Below are 21,387 nucleotides of genomic sequence, written 5' to 3'. Positions count from 1 at the left end.
CAATAGGTACTGCCCATTAGTGGCAGATTTGCTTTTTTTCCTTTTCTTTTTATTTTTCTTTTTCCCTTTAAATTAGGATTGAGGGATTTTTAGTCAAAAGTCCTTATAGTCGTTGGGAGCTTCCCAACGACTATATTTATAGCGTTGGGAGCTCCCAGCAGCCATATGGGGCTCCCTTGGCCCCTTTTAAAATGTATATAAAGGGAACTCTTGTCCCAATTTTTGTTAATGCTTTTCTAAGCATTCTAACCCAATAAAGCTCTATTATTTTTTATGTTTTATGTTCTTTTGTGTATGCCCATTAGTGGCTCTTATGATCTTATGTATTTGCCATTGATTGACTTCTTTATTGTAAAACCCGTAATTTTTAAGAATTATTAATAAATAAAGAACTCATTTTTAATCTCCAAATTAAAAATATGTTTCTAGCTTTTGAATTTCATTTATTAATATATTACATATTCTTTTGTTCATTTCTAGCCAATCAGGGCATAATTTGCATTTATAGAACTATTTCGGGGCCATAAATCACTATATATATATATATAAAAATATAAATATATATATATAAATATATTTTTGATGGAGTTTGTAAATTATTAGAGTGTATTTGTATGTTATGTGGCTCTTGGTAATGGTTTATAGGGTAATTTGTCATTTTTGGCTAATCTTTGTATAATTGACATTTTTGAGTTTTTGGCATTTGCGATCGCACACGAAAAGTTCGTTGTATTGCTTGAGTAACGGTCTTTACGGACTTCGAAACTCCTTAATCTTTTAGGTTTCGATACATTGTTCTTTACATTATTAAGGTAAGATATCTTACCTGAACTTGTAGAGAGCATGTTTAGGCACTAATTGTGTAAGCATGATGTTGTTGCGCTAAATATTTAAATGAATTGCAAATACAATTTATGCGCACACACCGTACTTAGTTGTGGATATCTAGGATTGTTATATATAAGTTGCTCTATATGTTTAATTGATTTGAGTGCAAGATATACCAAAAATATGATACTTATGCTAACTATCAAAACGGCTATAAGTCACTGTACATTGAATGCAATGCGAAATGCAAACCGGGTAAATGCCCATGGTAAGTACGTGGTGCAAATGCATCACCCAATAAAATTATTTTATAGTATGCAACACCTTCATGCTCACACACTTCACTTAGTTGTGAATATCTAGGACTCTTGTGATTATAGTTCGGAGATCATGCTTGTCATGATTGTAGTTAGCAAAATATAGTGTGTTTGCTGCAGATACACCTGTCTATGGGTTTGAATGCCCGTGCACTTATGAATATATAATATGTATGCAATTTGTGCCATCATACTTTGGTTTGCGCATACTATGTTGCTTTGTGTGTTTGTATGAATTTGACACATGGTGCACATATAACTACTATGGATATGTATAAGTCGTGTTCGATGTATACTATGAATGTTATATATATTGTTTTGTCATATGATGGATTCATTTATTCTTGTATGGAAGAATGCATGCAAATGTTATAAATTGTTTTCAACTTATATGTCTTGTTTGCTTGAGAAAAATATACGTATGATGTATGGTCAATGAGATTTTGACCTACTTTTCTTACGCAATTATATTTAAGGTGATATATCGATTTATGTGGTGAAAAATGTATATATAACTTAAATCTTATGTGCATAACTCGAACTACGTAAGAGCTACGTATGTTGAGGTTTAGTTGCTTTGTATTATGAAATATGCATGTTCACGTATACATGCATAGAACTCATGTTTGTTTACGCATGCTTCGAGGTTCAATTTATAAAATACAATGTTCCTTGTGGCGATGATATGATGCATAGGATAATATTCTTCTGTATGATATAATTTAAATGCCATGTGATGTGAAATTATGAATGCATACGATAAATGTTTAAGTTCAATAGTGAACTATGGTTCATAGAACCTTATTGATTAAATATGTGATTTTATGATTTAGATGCCATATGAAGTGATGTGCGATGCTATGCATTTTGATTATATATATGCTTCTACCCGTGTTGGTGGCTATAAACCCTAAGAGTACTCAATTGTATTGATGTATGTATGACAATAGTTTTCACTGGATATGGTACCCATTGAGGAACTGTTTCCAAAGAATTATCTGTGAGGGTATGTATGACCAGATCTGGTAATTCGGCTAGAGCGGTAAGTCTCTGTGAGGAAGTACATTATCCAAGAGCAGGTAGCCCGCGAAGACGGTATATTCCTGTGAGGAAGTGCATTATCCAAGACCAGGCAGACCATCCGTCTAGGGCGGTAACTCCTTGTGAGGTTGTACATTTTCCAAACCAAGTGATCCGGCATGGATCTTATGAATATTTATATGATTAAATAAAATATTATAATAAATTGTGATTATCTTCTGAGTTGGTTAAAATTGTCAATTATGATTCTATAGATTTGACTTTTCTGTTATAGCATGATTATATGTTAAACTCAGATGTGAGAATCAAATCCTTATTGATTTTAGATCTTGATACGAGGTTATGATTGTGACACTTATATTAGCATATAGGTAAATGACACATTACACCTACAAATGACTTGGTTGACTTATTAGGTAAATGACACTTCACGCCTACATAGTTTCATTGCAAATGATTGCATTATGATTATCTGAGTGAATATATCACACCTATGTATCATGATTGATAATGTGTCATAAATATCTAATGAAATTACTTAGAAAGTATGTGCATGTGTTTCACGTTGTATGATCAAATATGATTTGACCTATTATTTATAAGAATTATGAATACATATGAAAATAAAGCAATGACCTGCATGTCTTAGATGCATATATATATTCAAGCAATGACATATATCTTGAATGCATATGAATTATGCTTTATGATGTGAGCTCATGTTAAATGAAATATTAAGTGATAGAATGCTTTTAAATGTCCTATGTTTAAATATTTGAATGGATGACTTATGGGATGTTGTCCCATTGTATGTCACTTGATGATTGATAAATAATATATCATGTTTTTACCTTTAAATGCTTGATATGTTTTCTTTAAGTTTGAGTTTGGGTTGGTCTACCAAACTTTAGCGAGTCTGATTCCGTTTTATAGGGGACAGGTAATGCAGTTAAAGCATGATGAGTAGTTGGAGTGAAGGACTAGTCGAGAGGGCCCACTTTTACCTTGCGATCTTGATAGACATGATCTTTTCATTTTAAGTACTTGATCATGTAGAGACTGAACTATTGTTTTTATACTCTGATTTGAAATGAAATTAAAATTCTTCATATTTCAGTCTTATATTGTACGTGGTTTGAAATGAGTATATCTGTAAAACCCACATTTTACATAAAAAAAAAATTTATTTTATCGGACCCGGGCCGGGTCCGGACCCGACCCGGGCCCGCCTGTGATAGGGTTTTAATAACCCGACTCAGGAAGAGGATTTTAAATCCTCTTCCCGAGCGCCGCCCCCCTTCCACCTTCGTTTTCGGAAGATTAGGGAAACCCATCGGGGTTTCCCCATTCGTCGCCCCCCTGAGGCTTTTAAAAGCACTGCAGAGGGCGGGGGAAGGCACACAGCCCTTCGGCCCCCCTGTGCGTCTCCTCCTTCCCTGCGCATGCCGTCGATCGCCAGCCACCTCGCCTCCCAGGTACGCCCTCTATCTCAGTCTCCTCCTCCCTCTTCTCCCCCTCCCATCTCCCTCTCTGACGCCTCGTCGGGATGCCGGCAGGCGGCGCACGGCCCCTGCCGCGCCCTCCCACCTTCCTCCTTGCCTTTGGAGACCCGACAGGGGGCCTACAGGGCCCCTGTCGTCCCCTTCCCTCTTTTGGGGGTTCGCCGGAGTGCCGGCAAGGGGCCAAGGGCCCCTGCGACACCCCTTCGCCCCGATCTCTCTCTCTCTCTCTCTCTCTCTCTCTCTTCGGCAGGGGTTTGTTCCCCTGCCATTGTCCTTTCGCCGAACGGCAGGGGCTCGGCCCCTGCCGATTCGCTGTCGTCGGCAGGGGTGCGACCCCCTGCCGTCTCTGTGTTGTCGGCAGGGGAGCGACCCCTGCCGATTCGTGGCTGTCGGCAGGGGCTAGCCCCCTGCCGATTCGCAGTCGTCGGCAGGGGTGCGACCCCCTGCCGTTTCAGTGTGGTCGGCAGGGGATCGACCCCTGCCGATTCATTTCTGTCAGCAGGGGCTAGCCCGCTGCCGATTCGCTGTCGTCGGCAGGGGTGCGACTCCCTGCCGTTTCAGTGTGGTCGGCAAGGGAGCGACCCCTGCCGATTCGTTGCTGTCGGCAGGGGCTAGCCCCCTGCCGCTTCGCTGCCGTCGGCAGGGGTGCGACCCCTGCCGCTTTAGTGTTGTCGGTAGAGGCTAGCCCCCTGCCGATTCGTTGCTGTCGGTAGGGGCTAGCCCCTTGCCACTTCACTGCTGTCGGCAAGGGTGCGACCCCTGCCACTTCAGTGCTGTCTGCAGGGGCTGACCCCCTGCCGCCTCGCTGTTTTTGACAGTGGCTCATTCCCTGTCGCTCCGTTGTCGTTGGTGCTGCCATTGCCTAATTCTACCCTTGCCCCGTTGCACCATTAATTATATTAACATAATTGAATATTTAACACTCTTGCCTATTTACGCAACAAGTCCCGATCGTGCTCCACGGCTCAACCCTCGTATTATCCTCTCGCGTAGGCGTACGCAGCTGCACGACATCCCAATGTAGGGTAAAGTCGCACAAGGGGCAATAAGATTTAATTAAGTTGAAATAATTAAAATGTTTATGCTAGTTGTACTTAGATTTATACTGCTGTTGCGTGACTTATTATTTTTGTCTCCATGTTTATGAGTCGAGATACGGTTTTACTCTTTGAGTATTAATTTGTGTATTTGCTTACGTGTTGAAGGTGGTTTCACACTTTTTGCAATACTTATGCCCTAAATTGCTTGCATGTATACTTGCCTGTACCTTTCTATGGGTGGATGTACAATTTCATTATTCGATTATTATTTTGCGTAGTGTTTATGAATTTGAGGTGTGGTTTCGTATTTCTTGAAATACATATGCCCTTGTTTGCTTGCATCCATTTTTGCTTGAACATTTTCTTTGAGTGAGGTACGACTTCGTGTCTCATGTATTACTTATGACCTTATGTGTTTGCCTATCTAAGTGATCAATGTATGGTTTTGGTACCTTGTGTATTACTTATGTGTTTTTCCTTGATGTGCAACATCGCAAGTCGAGAGTGGTTTGTTGACATGTTATAACCTACATATACTCACACTCATGGTAAATATGTACTTACATAAATGAAGTCTTGTGCCTATCCTGTTATCACTTGTCTTCAAAACACTAGAAGTTGTACTTGTGCATTGCAGTTCTTTAAAAGAGGGTTTCCTCCTGCGAACCCAGTGCTCTTCATATGGCACAACTTTTGCAAAGTTAATTTTTAATCCTCGCAGGATTTCGAAGTTGCATTTGAGTCCTCCCAAGTCCGCACACTTGGGAGAAATATTTTATAACCCCGATTTGAGTTGCTACCCAACTCGAATAACCCCGATCAGGGGCATGAGCATATGAATGAGTGGGGGTTCTGTTGAAGGACCCATTCTTTATGTATCAATCTAGTGTAACATGTCGATACTAAGATAAATTTTGGATGTAAGATTGATAGTGTTGTGCCTTGTGCGTACCCGCTTGGCCAGTTAATATCGAAACATAATTTAAATTCGATCACACAATGTGTTCAGTTATGCACCTATGAAAGTTATAGGGTACAACAGGTTCAATACTTATGGAATTGTGTGTGTGGTTGATGAAATACTGTATTTTGCTAGTTAACTTTCTTGTGCAGTGCTTTGCTTGTAATAATTAGCCTACTTGTGCCAGTAAAATGCTTGTAATAATTTTAGCATTGTGCTCATGATAGTTGCTCTGTGAATCTGTTGAAATTAAATTGCTATATAATTGCCTGTCTACTTGACATATTAAATTATTCTGCTTAATTATGTTCAATATTGTCATATCTGTGCACCTACCAGTTTTTAGTGGAACTGACCCATTTTATGGGCAGGTTTTGGATAGGTAATACAGTCTGCGATGGCACGATGGCGTGATGAGATCAAGATAGAGCTTTTTCCCTGACGTTTCGCTCCTGAGGACATGTTGGTAAAATTTGGTATGAAGGGTATTCCAAAATTTCTCTTTTTATTAAACGTTGAGTTACTAAAGCTGTTTTAGTAAACTTCTCGGTTTCAACAAACAAATTCTCCATTTTTGAAATTGCATTTCAAAACCATTTGATTCCAATAGTTGTGCGGGATTTGACAAAGGAAAGTTTACGCTGTAATGCGCTCAAGGTCCATTGACTTGTGGTTTTAAAAATATCATTTTCCGCTGAAGTATTATTTAAACTCTGATAATTGTATGATTTCAACGCTTTCTAAACTATTCTAAAAGTTACAAGTCCTGGATTTTTGGGGCGTTACAATATCCCGTACATTTTGATTTAATTGTTATCTTTAGTGTAACCCCACCCAAAGTCTTAACCATTTTTTTTAAAATCGCCTCCGCATTATAAGATCTGTTTTACTTATACTTATAAAAAAAAAATTGGTCTAAAAATTTTAATATTTGAACAATAATTAAGGTTAAAATTATTAAATTATGTATATATTAATATATATATATACATATAGTTATATATATACATTTATATATATACATATATGTATATATACATAGTTTATTTTCTTTTTCTGTACAACCAAAAACCCAATAGGGGTGTTTTGGTAAATTACCATGTAATTTTTCCCTTTTTTATTTCTTTTTCCCTTTTTTTCTTTTTCTTTTTTTATTTCTTATTTTTCACTTTGGAAGACCATAAGGGGCCCCACCCATCTAGTCGTTGGGGCCCCAACGATCATATTTATGACCGTTGGGGCTCCCAACGACTAGAAGGGAGCCCCCTTTACGGTCTCCTTTTTTAGTTACCCTCCTCTATAAATAGAGGAGGCTCTCTCCTTGTAAAAGCATGAGATTTTCACCATTTTCTTTCTTTCTTCAATAATATTCAACTTATGACTTTAAGTCATTTTCTACTTTTGTGAGTTTTGTGTGTACACCTTTAGTGTTTGTGTTCTTGGCTCTTGTGGTCACTCTTAAAGAGTGCCTTTGCTCTATTGGTGCTTCCGCCCCTTTTTATTTCATGGTATCAGAGCTCGGTTGGTGATTGGGCTTCTCTTTGTTATCTTGGGACGTGTGCCTCTCAAGCTTTTTGAAGAAAGGAAGAATATTTGGTGTCGATGGAACATGATTCTAAAGTTGAGCTTTCTTTTAAGCTCAATGGGTCCAACTATCTTATGTGGGCCCCCGCTATGGAAAATCATCTAAGAGGTAAAAAACTTTGGGGTTTTGTTATGGGAACTACTCCCGAACCCTCTCTTGTTCTCACTAAAATCGAAAATGAGGTTGAAAAAGCTTTAGATGGCGATGAGCGCATCAAAGCTATCAATGACCATCAATCCAAAGTTGAGGATTGGGAGAGTAACCATACCAAAATTTTGGCATGGTTTATGAACAATGTTGACCTTAAAAATTGTGCTAATATTGCCAAATTTAGAAGGGCCAATGAGGCATGGTTTTTCCTTAAGGGTATGTATACCCAAAAGGATCTTGCTGGACAATTTTTTTGTCAAGAAAAAATCTGTTCCACTAAACAATGGATATGAGTGTCCGGGACTACTTTAACTCTCTAACCCCTCTTTGGGATGAACTTGCCCTTCTTGAGCCTAAATGGGTGGCTCCAGAAGATATTGAGTTAAGAAGGGAACAAATTGAAAAAGAGCACTTTTTCCAATTTCTTCATGGTCTTCGGCCGGAATTTGAACAAGTTAGGGTATCCCTTCTCCATAGAAGCAAAGCCTTACCCATTGAAGACGCCCTTGCCGAAATATGCCAAGAAAAAACTCGACTTGGCCTAAGCGTTAAGAGTGATGAAGTTTTGGCCGTTACTAGGCCCGGATCAAATGTAAAAGCATATAGACCTCCTCACTTTAACAAAAATAATGGGCCTAGAAAGGGAGTGATATGTCATTATTGTAATGAACCGGGACACATTAGACCGGTTTGTCCCAAACTTAAGGGAAAAGTAGCCGCGGTTGGAGAAAATTCTCCAAAGAAAGAAGAAGAAAGTGCCAAAGAGGGAGATATCAAAGAAACTCTTAATCATATCTCCAAAGTTCTCCAACATCTTCTCAAGACTTCTTCTTCAACATCCGGAGCCGCAATCGCCTATTATTCATCACCTCCAGGTATGTGGATACTAGACTCCGGTGCTTCTTTTCATATGACATCTCATAAAAACTCTCTTTCAAATATTTTTTCCGAACTCATATCCTCTTATGTTTCAACGACCGATGGAACATCTTTGAAAATTGAAAGTATTGAAACACTTGATTTTAAAAATTCTCAAAACTTTTTTGTTCCTAAAGTAAGAATCGTTCCAAAAATTAATCTAAATCTTTTTTATGTTTCCCAAATCACCGATCATGGATGCCAAGTCTCTTTCTCACCTAAAGATTGCACCGTGCAGGATCTCCAGTCAGGGAAGCTGATTGGGCAAGGCCATAGAAGGGGTGATCTTTATTTTATGGATTTTTTACTCTTTCATCTAAGTCATCTTGCAATCTTGTAAAAGACAAAAGTATTGGAATTTGGCACGAGAGACTTGGTCATCCAAATTTTGTAAAAATGTCTCTTTTTCCTTTTTTGAACAATACTTGTAAAGACAATCACATGACTTGTAAAGATTGCATTTTTGGGAAATCTAAAGCTACTCCATTTCCTCAAAGAAGTTACTTCACCACTCGGCCTTTTGAACTTGTTCATTCCGATGTGTGGGGTGTTAGTTTTGGATCATGGATCCGACCCGCACCATATTCCAAGGATCCATCTTGGGATGCGTGGGCGGTGGCATGTTTGTAATTTATTTTTATTACTTGTGTAATGTTATACCCTGTACAACACTTATAAATAATAAGTAAAAGAGGGAAAACTCTATTGCCACTTACTCCTCTCTTCTCTTCTCTCTCCTCTCTCTTTACCTCACCTTTAACTCTTGCAGGTCTATATTTCTGACATGGTATCAAAGCACAGGCACGGAAATCAATCATCTAGAAGGCCTATAAGGACCAACACGTGCTTCTAAAGGACGTAGGCTTTATTTCTGTCTTGTTTTCCTTAATCAGATTTCTTTATTTCTCATTTTCTTAATCAGATTTCACGTCATTCTAGTTTCCCTTTTGATTCTTCTCATTCTCAATATTTCTGGTACGCACGTCTTAACATCCTGTTTCAGTCTGCCGAGTCTTTGTTTTTCTCCCCAAAATATTTCTGATTCTTTCTTTTTCTGGTTCGCACATTACTATTCATCTGTGTAACGTGTGTGCTGATATTGTTTTCAGCACACAACATTGCTGTTTCTTTTTCTCTGTGTAACGTGTGTGCTGATATTATTTTAAGCACACAACATTGTTGTTTTTCCTTCAATACGCTGTTAGAACAATTTGGCTTCTCTTTCTTCATATAATCCATGGATTCCAAGTTGAACCCTAGTTTTCTTACTCACCTCATGACCCACAAGTTATCTCATAACTACTTACTTTGGAAACGTCAGATTGTGCCTTTTATTAGCAGTCATGGTCTTTATGGGCATCTAGATGGGCGATCACCCGCCCCACCTACACATATCATGCAAGAAATAACAGGTGAAGATGGGAAGGTGAGCCAACTTCGAACCACCAATCCTGCTTATGACATATGGGTACAACGAGATCAGACATTAGTTGCTTACATAACTTCCACACTTTCTGATTGTGTTTTACAAACTATTTCAGATGATCAATCTGCTGCCGAGTTGTGGAATGGACTAGCTCATTCCTTTTCTCAGGTTTCCGAATCTCGAGCTTTGCAACTCAAGTGGCAATTCCAATCCATGCGAAAAGGAAACAAATCTATTATAGATTTCATGGAGGATGTCAGGGTTATTACAGATCAGTTAGCTGCCATTAGAAGTCCTGTATTAGATAAGGACATGGTACAACAGGTATTAGGTAGCCTTAGACCTGAATATCACATGTTTTGCACAACACTCCAGGTTGTCTCAGTTCTTCCATGTTTTGATGATCTTCAATCTAAGCTTTTTCAATATGAGGTCAGTTTAAATCAGGAACACGCGTTAGATGATGTTCATCCTGTGATGATGGCACATACGCCTATTCAAACAGGAGTCTTATTTACTCCTCCTCGTCCCAATGGAACAACTATAAACAAAGGAAGATTACTACCTACACGAGGTGGAGGAGGCCTTGGCTCAGGCAGTGTACCACGAGGGGGACGTGTTCCAACTTGTTTTCTATGCAATAAGCGGGGACATGTTAAAGCAAATTGCTAGTACAATCCTCAGAACCGGAACAAAACAGGGAGGTCAGATAGTAGGTCAGGGAAGAGGGCAACTCAGACGTTTGCACGCACTCCTCAGGGACAGATTCTTCCACAGGACGTACAAAATATCCTTGTGACTACTTTCAATCAGATGAACTTGCGCCAAAATGATGAAGGTATATGGTATATTGATTCAGAGGCAGCAGCACATGTTACTTCTGATGCAGGTAAATTTTCTCACTTGACTCCTTACACTGGAAATGGCACTATAGTCATAGGAGATGGATCTCACCACCCCATCTCTCACACTGGAAATGTCTCCCCTTCTTTGCCTGAATCTCAATTACCCTTGTCAAATGTCTTACTCACACCTGCTATTCAAAAGAATATTCTATCTGTGTCTAAATTAGTTGATGAAACAAATTCTTCCGTTGAATTTACCCCTTCTTCTGTTTATCTTAAGGATCTTCATACCAAGAAGACGCTCGCTAAAGGTGAACGGCGCGGGAACATGTACGTCTTTGAAGAATCTCATGTGCCTTTGAAGACGTCGTCTTCCGTAGCCGTGGCTTCTTCAGCTCCTTCCTTTCCAACATTTTTGAGTCGATCCACAGATCATAGTTCTTCATCTAGAGTCTTGAAACTTAATAAGCCAGACTTATGGCATCTTCGTTTGGGTCATTGTAGTCAAGTTTTTCTTGACAAGTTGTCTGCTAAAGGTCTAATACCCGCAGTCAGTTTAGAGTCAAAATGTCTAAGTTGTCATTTATGCAAAAGTCATGTACTTCATTTTCATAGTATCAATAAAAGAGCAACAAAGCCTTTTCAGATTATATGCTCAGATGTTTGGGGTCCTGTGCCCACTGCCTCTCTTTCTGGATCTCGATACTATGTACTCTTTCTTGATTCTTACACTCGATTTAGTTGGATTTACTTCATGAAAAACAAACATGAAGTTTTCAAGTTGTTCAAACAGTTTCATGCACTAGTCCAAAACCAATTCAATACCAATGTTGTATATTTCCAGTGTGATGGGGGGGAGAATACATATCCCATGATTTTAGTGAATATTTGAAGGAGCATGGCATTACACGTAACATTTCTTGCCCTCATACCCCTCAACAAAATGGAGTAGCTGAGAGAAAACACAAGCAAATTGTTGAGACAGCCTTGAGCATGATGCACACTGTGGGTATTCCATTCTCTCTTTGGACCGAGGCTTTCCATACAGCTGTTTACGTTATCAACAGGTTGCCCATGACCATCCTTGAAGATAATTCTCCGTATTTTGTTCTTTATAATTGTCATCCATCATATGAAGAACTACATCCTTTTGGTTGTGTATGCTATGTTCACATTGATCATTCATTGAGAAATAAGTTTCAAGACAGAGTTGTACAGTGCAAGTTTCTTGGGTATGCAGATGACTATAAGGGATACAGGTGTTATGATCCTCATACAGGCAAAATTCGGGTATCTAGAAATGTTGTTTTTGATGATGAAAATTTTGACACTCTGGGTTCGTCTTCCACAGATACACAAGACAGTTATGATCCTTGGCTCAGTGACTCACTTTTATATGATTCGTTGCCTTATGAGGATTCATCTTTATTGACAGACATTGAACCCTATACTTTCGATGTGGAACCGCATATGGAAGACATTCCTCCTACAACATCCTCATGTTTTTCTGGTCTTGTTTATTGTCGTAGAGCTCATCCAGTCAATGATGAGACTCCTCTACGACGTTCCACTCGGATTAGACATCCTATAGATCGCTGGGTAAGTTATAACAATTTCTCTTTGGATTTTCAAACATTTCTAACCAGAGTGTCCAAAGAAACAGAACCTTCCTCTTTTCATGAGGTTGTACATTCCCGTGCCTGGGTAGAGGCGATGAATGAGGAAATGGAAGCATTGCATGAATGCAATACATGGAAAATTGTACCAAGGCCAGATAACAAGAATGTTGTAGGATCCAAATGGGTATACAAGATCAAGCACAAACCGGATGGCAGTGTTGAGCGCTATAAGGCTCGTCTGGTCGCACAAGGCTTCACATAGCAGTATGGGCAGGACTATGATGAAGCGTTCAGCCCAGTAGTAAAATTGGGCACCGTCAGGATTATCATTGCATTGGCGTTACAACATGGATGGTCACTCAGTCAACTTGATGTTAAAAATGTTTTTCTGCATGGTGAACTAAAGGAAGAAGTTTACATGGAGCAACCACCTGGTTATAGTATGCATGATTCATCCAATTGGGTATGTAAACTTCGACGCTCTCTTTATGGCTTGAAACAAGCTTCTCGATCTTGGTTTGAGAGTTTTTCCACGGAAATCCAGCATCATGGGTTCACTAAAAGTGTTCTAGATCATTCATTGTTCATATTCAAAAGTGATTCAGCTATTGTTTGGGTGCTTATAGATGTTGATGACATCATTATTACCGGGAGTGATGAGGTTCACATATCTTGGGTTAAGTCTATGCTGATGGCTAAATTCAAGATGAAAGACTTGGGTCACTGGTGATATTTTTTGGGTGTGGAAGTTGATAGTCGACATGAGACTATTACATTGAGCCAACATAAGTACACCATTGATATTTTACTTGCTACAGGGATGGAGAATTGTAAACCAATTAGCACACCTTGCCTTCTAAATCATAAGCTAAGTGCTAAAGAAGGCACTACTTATCATGATCCTACTTTGTATCGTCGAGTTGTAGGGATGTTATAATACTTAACATTCACTAGGCCTGACATAGCATACTCTGTCAATCAGGCTTCACAGTTTATGCATGCTCCTACAGATGTACATATGGAAGGAGTAAAAAGGATCCTTCGGTATTTAAATAATAAGTAAAAGAGGGAAAACCCTATTGCCGCCGACTCCTCTCTTCTCTTCTCTCTCCTCTCTCTTTACCTCACCTTTAACTCTTGCAGGTCGATATTTCTGACATGGGGACCTTCCCCTATTTTGTCTAAAGGAGGATTTTCGTACTATGTGGTCTTTATTGATGACTTCACTCGATTTACATGGATTTACTTCCTAAGTCGCAAATCCGAAGTTTTCTCCTTCTTTAAAGAATTCCACGCGATGGTTAAAAATCAAATTTTGGGAAACCTATCTATTCTTAGGTCCGATTCGGGAGGCGAATATATGTCCAATGATTTTCAAAGCTATTTAAAAGAAAATGGAATTTGTCATCAACGTTTTTGTCCCAACACTCCGCAACAAAATGGTCTTGCGGAAAGAAAGCATAAACACATAATAGAAACCACAAGAACGTTTTTAATTTCAAAAAATATTCCAAAATCCGTTTGGGCCGAAGAGGTTCTAACCTCAACATACCTTATCAATAGAACCCCTTCATCTTCTTTGAAAAATCTTTCTCCATTTGAAAAACTTTACAATATGTCTCCCGATTATAAAAGACTAAGAACTTTTTGATGTAAATGCTTTGTTCTAAACAAACAACAACTACGCCTTCATCCCAAAACAATTGGGGTCAGCGATATGAACCAAAAAAGAAATTCATTTTGGGTCTTCCACATGAATCCTTTTCCTCCAATCATTTCTATCCAATGCCATGTCCTCGGTGAGGTTCAAAGCATTCATATCCTTTCCTATCATCTCCATCCAAGTCTTCCTAGGCCTACCCCGACCTCTTTTAACTAATATATTTTCCCATTTCTCCAACCTTCTAACTGGAGCGTCATTAGGCCTTCGCCGAATATGTCCAAACCACCGTAAACGATTCTCTCGCATCTTATTTTCAATGGGTGCAACACCTACCTTCTTACGTATCTCCTCGTTCCGAATCTTATCTTTTATTGTATTTCCGCACATCCATCTAAGCATCCGCATCTCAGCTACACTCATTTTTTGAATATGATGTCTCTTGGCAGCCCAACATTCCGTACCATATAGTAAAGCGGGTCTAATAGTCGTCCTATAAAACTTTCCCTTCAACCGCAATGGCATTCTACGATCGCACAGCACTCCAGTTGCACTTTTCCATTTCATCCACCCAACCTTTATCCTATGATTTACATCTCATCAATTTCTCCATACTTTTGAATGATGGATCCCAAATATTTGAAATAATCATTCACCGGTATTTCTTGCTCACCAAGCTTCACTACACTCCCATCACTACTTCGTTGCTTACTAAACCGACATTCCATATATTCAGTCTTACTCTTACTCAACTTAAAACCTCTAGCTTCCAATGTCTGTCTCTATAATTCTAACTTAGCATTAACCCCAGCTCTAGACTCATCAATCAAAACAATATCATCAGCAAACAACATACACCACGGTACATTTTCTTGAATTGATCCCGTAAGCTCATCCATCACTATCGCAAATAGGAAAGGGCTTAAAACAGATCCTTGATGTAACCCAACCGTTATCGGAAAATTGGTTGTCACCCCTCCACAAGTGCGGACATTGGTTACTACTACTTCATACATATCTTTAATTATACTAATGTACTTGAAAGAAACACCTTTCTTCATCATTGTCCACCAGAGAACGTCCCTAGGTACTCTATCGTAAGCCTTCTCTAAATCAATAAAAACCATATGCAAATCTTTGTTCCTCTCTCTATATCTTTCAATAAGTTGTCTAAGAAGATGTATAGCTTCCATAGTTGATCTTCCAGGCATAAAACCAAACTGATTCTCCGATATCATGACAACCTTCCTCAACCTAGACTTAATCACCCTCTCCCAAAGTTTCATAGTATGACTCATGAGTTTTATACCACGATAGTTTGTGCAATCTTGTATATCACCCTTATTCTTATATAAAGGCACCAAAGTACTCTTCCTCCACTCATTAGGCATCTTATTTGTTCGCCAAATCAAGTTAAAAAGATTTGTCAACCATTCTAAACCTTTCTCTCCCAAGCATTTCCAAGCCTCGATAGGTATACCATCTGGGCCAACTGCCCTTCTTGATTTCATTTTCTTCAAAGCCTCTGCAATTTCTTTCTTTTGAATCTTGCGCATGAAGTCACGATTTATCTCATGAAAAGGAATGGAGAAGTCTCCAAGATCTTGAGCATGACTATCATTAAAAAGCTTATCAAAATAATCTTTCCATCTCTCCTTAATCTCCTCATCTTTGACTAAAACCCTTTGCGTTTCATCTTTGATACATCTAACCATACCCAAATCCTTCGATTTCCTATCTCTCATCTTTGCAAGCCTATAAATATCCTTCTCGCCTTCTTTGGTATCCAACTTGTCATAAACCTCCTTATATACCTTAGCCCTCGCATTTCGAACAACTTTTTTAGCTTCCTTCTTTGCTATCATATACTTCTCCAAATTCTCATTATCACGACTCTTAGATTTCTATAACACTCTCTTTTAACCTTAATAGCTAATTTAACATCCTCGTTCCACCATGCAAAAATGATAAACTTTCTCCTAGGGCTATTGAATGTATTTTCTTAGGATATGGCGAAAAACAAAAAGGTTATCGATGTTTTGACATACTCAAAAACAAACTTTATATCTCAAAAGATGTCACATTCCTAGAAGAAGAAAATGGTTTTTCGCACCAACCAAATGAAAATATTGATTATTCCTTTTTATTTGACTTGTAGCCTCAAGAAAACATCATAGATGATCATATTGATCCTAATGAACCACTCATTGAAGATCATTTTGAACATCCAAATGATGATCAAAATTTAGAAAAAAATGTTTCAAGACAAATACAAGTCTACTCTAGAAGGAATGAAAGAAATCCACCTTGTGCCCTTGAAAAATTCTCTCAAAGTGAGTCGATCGAAGAAACCTCTCAAAGAAGATCAAATCGTATTTCCAAAGTGCCAAATAGATTTGTTTCTTATGATTCTTTTTCTCCAAACTTTTGAGCATGTTTACTTGCTCTTCACTCCTTTCATGAACCATCTCATTACAATGATGCTAAACAATATGCTCATTGGAATGAAGCTATGAAACTAAAACTTAATGCTCTTAAAAAGGCACAAACTTGGAAAATCATTGATCCTCCCAATGGCAAGAAACCCATTGGATGTAGATGAGTTTTTAAAGTAAAAACTAAGAGTGATGGTTCATTAGAAAGATATAAGGCTAGGTTAGTAGCCAAAAGATATGCCCAAGAGTATGGGGTAGATTATGATGAAACTTTTGCCCCAGTTGCTCGAATGACTAGTGTTCAAGCTCTTATTGCTATAGCCTCTGTTAAAAAATGGCCAATTTTTCAACTTGATATCAAAAATGCCTTTTTGAATGGAAATTTAAATGAAGAAGTTTATATGGAACCTCCTCCAGGTATGAATTTAAATGAAAAAATTTTAAAATTAAAAAAGGCCTTATATGGACTTAAGCAAGCTCCTAAAGCTTGGTATGACAAGTTTAGTAATGTATTAATCAATTTAGGATTTTCTTCTTCCTATACTGACACTGCTCTTTTTTTTAAGAAGACAGGTGACTCCATTGTTATGCTTCTGTTATATGTTGATGATATGATCATCACTGGGAGTGACAAAAAGGGGGTAAATGATGTAAAGTCTATGTTAAAAGAAACTTTTGATATGTCTGATCTTGGATACTTGAGATATTTTTTAGGGATTGAAGTAGCTTATTCCGCGCGCGGATACATCCTATCTCAAATGAAATTAGCTGCAGAAATTTGTACCAAGTCAAGAATATCTGATGAAAAGAAAGTTGACTCTCGAAGTTATCAATGCAAAACTGAGGCTTGAGGATGGTGTTCTTCTTGAGGATCCAACCCCCTTCCGTCAATTAATTGGATCCCTCACCTATCTATCCATCACACGTCCAGATATAGCTCATGCGGTTCATGTACCAAGCCAGTTTCAGCATGCACCCACTTCGGTTCATATGGCGGCCGTAATGAGAATTGTGAGATATGTCAAAAATACCATCTCCAAGGGACTATTCTTATCCTCTTCCTCATCTCTTGAGTTAACTGCTTTTACTGATGCTGACTGGGGAGGAAATCCCAATGATCGTATCTTTGTATTTTTTTAGGTCAATCTCTCATTTCGTGGAGATGCAAGAAGCAGCAGAAGGTCTCACTATCATCCACTGAAGCTGAATATTGGGTCATGGCAATGACAACTATGGAAATTGTATGGCTTAGAAGTCTCCTTGGTGACATGGGCGTCCCCATTTCCACTCCCACCAAGCTCTGCTGTGATAACAAAAGTGCGATATACATTGTCAGCAATCACACTTTTCATGAGCGGACCAAGCATATCGAAATGGATTGTCATTATGTTCGCGACGAATATCTCAGAGGAACTATCACATTACCATATGTTACTTCAGAATATCAACTGGCTGACTTCTCCACGATTTATGTTTCTTCTTAGCAAACTTTCGGTCTTCTCCCCGTAAAGTTTGAGGGGGCATGTTAAATTATGTATATATTAATATATATATACATATACTTATATATATATACATTCATATATATATAAGTATATATATACATATATGTATATATACATAATTTATTTTCTTTTTCTGTAGAACCAAAAACCCGATAGGGGTGTTTTGGTAAATTACCATGTAATTTTTCCCTTTTTTATTTTTCCTTTTTTCTTTCTTTTTCCCTTTTTTCTTTTGCTTTTTTTATTTATTATTTTTCACTTTGGAGGACCATAAGGGGCCCCACCCATCTAGTCGTTGGGGCCCCAACGATCATATTTATGACCGTTGGGGCTCCCAACGACTAGAAGGGAGCCCCCTTTATGGTCTCCTTTTTTAGTTCCCCTCCTCTATAAATAGAGGAGACTCTCTCCTTGTAAAAGCATGGGGTTTTCACCCTTCTCTTTCTTTCTTCAATAATATTCAACTTATGACTTTAAGTCATTTTCTACTTTTGTGAGTTTTGTGTGTACACCTTTAGTGTTTGTGTTCTTGGCTCTAGTGGTCACTCTTAAAGAGTGCCTTTGCTCTATTGGTGCTTCTGCCTCTTTTCATTACAAAAATTTTGGGGGCATTACATTTATTGTCCCTTTGTTGTACTTGTGCACTTTCTTTTGACCATTGTATGCCTTTGGTGGCTCTTTTGTATTCCTCTTGTTTTCCTTACATGGTATCAGAGCCGAAATATGACCATCTTAGTATTTGTCTTTTAGTGATGGATTCAGTATTCTTTGATCATGGAGATAAAGGGAATCTTAAATCTGATAAGTATTTTAAAATCATTGTTTATATTTTGCTTTTGTTTCCTATCTCATGCATTTTGTATGAGAAAACATTTGTTTATACAACAACAACTACGCCTTCATCCCAAAACAATTGGGGTCGGCGATATGAACCAACAAAGAAAATCATTATGGGTCTTCCACCTGAATCCTTCTCCTCCATTCATTTCTATCCAATGCCATGTCCTCGGTGAGGTTCAAAGCACTCATATCTTTTCTTATCACCTCCATCCAAGTCTTCCTAGGCCTACCCCGACCTCTTTTAACTAATATATTTTCCCATTTCTCCATCCTTCTAACTGAAGCATCATTAGGCCTTCGTCGAATATGTCCAAACCACCGTAAACGATTCTCTCTCATCTTATTTTCAATGGGTGCAACGCCTTCCTTCATCTCCTTGTTCCGAATCTTATCTTTTATTGTATTTTCACACATCCATCTCATCATACGCATCTCATCTACACTCATTTTTTGAATATGATGTCTCTTGGCAGCCCAACATTCCGTACTATATAGTAAAGCGGGCCTAATAGTCGTCCTATAAAACTTTCTCTTCAACCGCAATGGCATTCTACGATCGCACAACACTCCAGTTGCACTCTTCCATTTCATCCACCCAACCTTTATCCTATGATTTACATCTCCATCAATTTCTCCATACTTTTGAATGATAGATCTCAAATATTTGAAAGAATCATCCACCGGTATTTCGTGCTCACCAAGCTTCACTACACTCCCATCACTACTTCGTTGCTTACTAAATCGGCATTCCATGTATTCTGTCTTACTCTTACTCAACTTAAAACCTCTAGCTTCCAATGTATGTCTCCATAATTCTAACTTAGCATTAACCCCAGCTCTAGACTCATCAATCAAAACAATATCATCAGCAAACAACATACACCACGACACATTTTCTTGAATTGATCTCGTAAGTTCATCCATCACTATAGCAAATAGGAAAGGGCTTAAAGCAGATCCTTGATGTAACCCAACTGTTATAGGAAAATTGGTTGTCACCCCTCCACAAGTGCGGACAAAACATTTGTTTATGGTTTTTAAAAAAAAAAAATTATTTAAAAAAATTTGTTCGGCGGTTGTTCCTTCAAAACCTTTTTGAAATATTCTGTTTTTTTTTTATTATAAGCACATGATTGAGAAATTTGGAATTTCTTTGTATATGTTTTATTTTTTCTCAAAAAATCTTGTTTTTTATCCTTTTCTTAGACTTCGTTGAACTCATATTGGTGTTGTTATTTTTCAAATCTTGTTAAATTTTTTAAAATGATTTAAAATATTTATTTTAATAATGGTTTTGTGTGATATTCACACGTGTGATCTTATAAGATCTTGCTTAACTTGTGTTTGATTTTTCTTTGAGATGCTCTTATTTGAAACCTAGATATGTTTTTTATTTGAGAAGTATTAATATTATATGTGGTTGGTTCTTAATGATCATGAGTATCTTCTTATTTTTTTGGAAATTTGAGTTTTTATACATAATTTTTCCTTATTTATATATGATCTTTGTGCACTAGTGATTTTCCTATATTTTAAATACACATTATAAATGAGTTTGTTTATTCATGCATAAGGTTTTAAGCATGTTTTCTTCATGCATGACTTGTTCTTTATGGGAATTATGCACTCATCCTTGTGGAATTTATGTTGAACTCTTTTATGAGGTTTATAAATGCATTTTAATGTGCATTTTAAATATTATTAAAAATGTTTATTTTATTGTGTGCTCTTGTTAGCCCGTTAGTGGCTCTTGTGATTGTGCCCATTTGTGGCTTGTGTTTTTTGAATCTTGGGAGGTGTTTATGACCTAAGAAGTTTTGTGAGTGCACTTACTGCACTTGAATGATTTTTGACCTACATGATTTGTAATATCTCATAAATTTTTCATGATTTTTAAAGTCTAAAATACAACAACAACAACTACTACGCCTTCATCCCAAAACAATTGGGGTCGGCGATATGAACCAAAAAAGAAAATCATTCTGGGTGTTCCACATGAATCCTTCTCCTCCAATCATTTTTATCTAATGCCATGTCCTCGGTGAGGTTCAAAGCAATCATATCCTTTCCTATCACCTCCATCCATGTCTTCCTAGGCCTACCCCGACCTCTTTTAACTAATATATTTTTCCATTTCTCCATCCTTCTAACTGGAGCATCATTAGGCCTTCGCCGAATATGTCCAAACCACCGTAAACGATTCTCTCTCATCTTATAATAAATATAAATATAAGATCGTGAGAAAATGATTTTTAAAGTCTAAAATATAACTTTTAAATTATATATTTATATTTAATTGATAAAATTGAGAGAAAATGATTAAAAAGGAGGTAATGTCAACTGGGTTGGGAGGGGCCAGAGCCCACTAATAAGAGCTAATTGAGTTAATTATCATTTGAGAAATTTTTAGTTTTTAACATTTAAATTCAAGTGAAATTCAGGTTAAATTCAAAAGCAAAATTAAGATATGACCACCTTTAGATCCGCTTCGAAACGTAGATCTCGTAGATCTGTTTTCTCGAAATCGGATTACAGTTGGCCCAAAAAATACATTTTTCAAAAATGACGGGCCTCTGCTTTTTAGCTTTTTCTGGTCTAGATCAGACTAAATCCACTCATTTTGATCCAAGTTAATATGGATCTAGACTCAGTCCAAGACCCATATTGACTAGGATCCGGTCCAAGTTGGGATCCATATGGATTTGGATCTTAGAT

At 37.8% G+C, this 21,387-nt stretch overlaps 1 protein-coding gene across 3 annotated transcripts in view; it reads right to left on the bottom strand.

Moving 5' to 3' along the window:
* Window positions 1-21,387, bottom strand: part of BGAL17 (beta-galactosidase 17) — a 241,616-nt gene that overhangs the window by 43,174 nt on the left and 177,055 nt on the right. The window lies entirely within an intron of this gene.

This window comes from Nuphar pumila, chromosome 8 (genome assembly GCF_984573655.1).
Source record: "Nuphar pumila chromosome 8, dmNupPumi1.hap1.1, whole genome shotgun sequence".
Lineage (NCBI taxonomy): Eukaryota > Viridiplantae > Streptophyta > Magnoliopsida > Nymphaeales > Nymphaeaceae > Nuphar > Nuphar pumila.
Note: the sequence above shows the minus strand (reverse complement) of the source record. Positions and strands in the feature narration are given on the sequence as shown.